This window comes from Stegodyphus dumicola, chromosome 8 (assembly GCF_044657685.1).
Source record: "Stegodyphus dumicola isolate Sdum_Otavi_A_Nest chromosome 8, ASM4465768v1".
NCBI lineage: Eukaryota > Metazoa > Arthropoda > Arachnida > Araneae > Eresidae > Stegodyphus > Stegodyphus dumicola.
In genome coordinates, this window is record NC_140775.1 from 36,811,413 (window position 1) to 36,815,450 (window position 4,038).

Genomic DNA, 4,038 nt, shown 5'->3' on the forward strand with positions numbered 1-4,038 from the left:
TGAAGGTGTCGCAAATCAAAATCTAAAATTGAACATGAGAAACCCGACAGCACATTTTTGCCAATCGACTATGCATAAGGTATTGTATTTATATTCAATGTTATTTCTACTTTTAAAAACTACTTTGTAAGAAATGTTATTTTACACATCAAAGAGCATAAGCAAAATAGTATTGTAACGTCTTGTACACCAGGTCGATTACAAAACTAACTGACCTACTTCTGCATGACTAGTATTTGAAGTAGGCAGGTTATCGCCTATCCAACAAGTCCCATGTGGTCTAGTGGTCAGGATACGTGGCTTTCACCCACGCGGCCCGGGTTCGATTCCTAGCATGATGGGAAAGGAGGTTCCATGGTGTAACGGTTAGCACTCTGGACTCTGAATCCAGCGATCCGAGTTCAAATCTCTGTGGAACCTATACCTTTTAGATATCTAGGTGATGCTAGATGAGATACGATTACATTCCTCTCGTATAATTAAAAATGCAAGACTAGAATTATTTTAGTTCAAAAACTGCGAACTCTACGCTTATTGGTACAGAAGTTACCTTGCATGTTGTTTATGTGGGTGTCGTTTGCTTCATTTTATTGTTGCAAACAGCGTAAATTCCTTTTGTTTTTCTTCTTTTAGTTTTGAACTTTATGTGTGGCAACAAGATAATTGATTGATAGAATTGTGTTTGTGACAGCCATGTAGAATGGCTCGCTTATTTTGTATCAATTATTTCGCATCGCTGACAAGTGTAATAAAATAAAAGTGTAGGAATACAGTCCATTTTTTGATTGATTATTGTTTGTGAAACATATTAAGTTTAATAGAACACATATTGTTGGTCAAAAGTCTAGCCGGAGAGCTAGTGAAGATAGTGACTGTTCTAAGTGTATTCTAACAACACAAATATGCATATGGTTTGTGAAAATTATCCACTTTGTGAGGTAAGTGGATTTTGAACAAAAATTCGTTTAATTTGTTGTTAAATTTTAAGAACAATGTTGTAATACAACATAGAATTCGATTTCATTTTAATAATAGTGTTAAGTGATTTAAGAACAATTTCTGTTTTTGAATTGATCAATTATGAGTGAACTTATAACTTTTAAAACAAAAAGAGCGGTCTTACGCAGGAGTGTTACTAATTATGTAAAGAAAATTGAAACTATTTTAACTGCAGATGAAATTAATTTAATAGAACTAGAGGAATGTGTCGAATTATTGAAACAAAAAGAAACTGAGTTAAGGAAGCTTGATTCTGAAATCGAAAGTTTAATTACAGATACTAAAGAATTAGAAAACGAAACAGATAATGTTCAGGAGTACACAGATAAAATTTATTTGTGGAAATTTAAAGGTGAAAAAATATTAAAATATCAAAATAATAAAAGTAATTCTAATAGTGTAATTTCAGAACAGGTTCTTGACAATATTAAATTACCCAAGTTAACATTACCGACTTTTGGTGGTAATATTACAGAATGGATAGCTTTTAAAGATCTTTTCAGTGCTTGTGTAAGAAATAATACAAATTTATCTAATGCTCAAAAATTGCAGTATTTGAAGGCTTCGTTGAAAGGTGAAGCATATCGCATTGTTCAAACCATTCAAATTTCGGATTGTAATTTTGAAATAGCATGGAATCTGTTAGACGAAAGATATTCAAATAAGAGAGAACAAATTTTTGCATATATTAAACGTTTTTTAAGTTTACCAACTATTCAAAATGAATCAGCATTTGCTATTTTAAATTTAGTTGACAATATTAATGAAATAATTCGTTCTTTAGAAGTATTGAATCAAACCATTGATAATTTTGGTGACACTTTAATGACTTATTTAATTTTGCAAAAATTAGACCCTGCTACAAAATTATGGTGGGAACGTCAGTTAAAATCTAATGAAATTCCAAAACTTACAACTTTAATTGAATTCCTAAAAAACTATGCAAGAACACTTCAAAATAGCAAATCAACAAGTAATAAGGTACCTAAATCTGTGTTTGAAAATAAGAATAATGTTCTGGTTGCTACTTTGGGTTGTGGTTATTGTAAAGAAGATCATAGTTTAGCCAAATGTTCGAAATTTCTAAATTTATCGGTTCAGCAAAGGATAGATTTTGTAAAATCTAATCGTTACTGTTTTAATTGTTTATCTAATATGCACTTGCTCAAAAAATGCAAGAGTTTAAATACATGTCAACATTGCTTTAAGAAGCATCACAGTATTTTGCACATTGTAAATAATTCAAAGAATAAAACTCAGTTAAACAGTATATCTCCGCCTACGCAATCTATCATTAAAAGAGATGAATTAACGAGTCCTAAGGACGTTTCAGCCACAGTTTGTGCCTCTCATTATGATTCGAATGCAAAAGATAATCAAACCAGTCACATTTTATTGTGTACTGCTTTAATAAAAGTTCAAAATTCTAAGCAACAATTTGTGAAGTGTAGATGTTTATGTGACACTGGATCTCAGAGATCATTTATTTCAAGGGATTGTGTGAAGAAATTAGGATTACGAGTGAAAGATAATTCCATTTTTGTATCATGTTTAGGAGAATTTAATACTATAAGTAATGGGGAAGTCGATTTAGTATTCACTTCTCATTTTAAAAGTGATATTCATGTATCAACATCAGCGTTTGTACTGGACAAGGTGACAGATAACATTCCCTATGTATCTTTGCCATCAATCATCTTCGATAACTTCAGTGATTTACAATTAGCTGATCCATTATTTTACAAGTCACAACCAGTTGACATTTTATTTGGAGTAAATGTATTTCTGCATTTAATGACGGGAGAAATTGTCAAACGTGGTCCTGATCTACCATTTGCTCTAAATTCGAGGTTGGGATGGATAATTTCGGGTACTACAAATTTTGAATCTACAAATTTTGAGCCAGTATATGTAAATCATTTGAATACAAACACAGATGAGTTAGTAAATTCTTTCTGGGAGTTAGAAAAGTTTCCAAATGTACAACCTTTAACAAATGAAGAAAAACTTTGTGAAGAACATTTTAAAAACTCGCATTTTAGAGACACATCAGGTCGTTATTCAGTTGCATTACCATTCAAACATAATAGAGATATTCTAGGTGACTCCCGTGAAATGGCGTACAGAAGATTTCAATACTTGGAGAAGAGACTGTTATCTATGAAAGAAATTTACAACCAGTATATTCAGTTTATGAAAGAGTACTTTTCACTAGAACACGTAGAATTAGTGCCAGACACAGATTATGAATTAGAGAATAAACACTATTATATCCCACATCACTTTGTGTTGAAGGACTCTAGCTTAACAACAAAATTGAGAGTTGTTTTCGATGCGAGCGCTAAAACAACCACAGGTGTTTCTTTAAATGATACACTAATGATAGGCCCAAAAATACAAGATGACTTAATTTGTATTTTACTAAGATTTAGACTTCATAACATTGCAATAACCGCTGATATTAAAATGATGTACAGACAGATAAAGGTTCATGAAAAAGATAGAGATTTTCAGAGAATATTATGGAGAGATAGCCCGTATAAGCAAATACAAGTTTGTCGTTTGAAAACAGTTACATATGGAACTGCAGCTGCTCCATATCTTGCAACCAAAGTTTTGAGTCAGTTAGCGATTGATGAATGATTGAACTTTCCAAAGGCAAAGAATATAGTTTTAAGAGATTTTTATGTTGATGATATGTTAACTGGTGTAAAAGATAGTTCGGAAGGTATTGCATTGATAGACGAATTGCAACATCTGCTAAAAAGTGGTGGCTTTGAGCTTCACAAATGGTCGACAAGTGAACCGTCATTGTTAAAAACCTCTGGCTTAACAAACACAGATAGTGACAATATTCATCGTGTAATAGAAGACAAACCATTGAAAGTTCTGGGATTGGAATGGCATCCGGACAATGATGAATTCAAATGTAATGTCGGTGTAATAGAGTATCAAAGTGTTCCGACTAAAAGAATTATTTTGTCATTCGTAGCAAAACTATTCGATCCATTGGGGTAGATAGCTCCGTTTGTAATTCTC

The 4,038-nt window shown here is 32.1% G+C and overlaps 1 non-coding gene across 1 annotated transcript; it reads left to right on the forward strand.

The window, feature by feature from the left end:
- The first annotated feature begins 348 nt into the window (after nucleotides 1-348).
- On the forward strand, nucleotides 349-420 carry TRNAQ-CUG (transfer RNA glutamine (anticodon CUG)). The gene has a single exon. It is a non-coding gene; the product is annotated as a tRNA-Gln (tRNA).
- The last annotated feature ends 3,618 nt before the right edge of the window (nucleotides 421-4,038 follow it).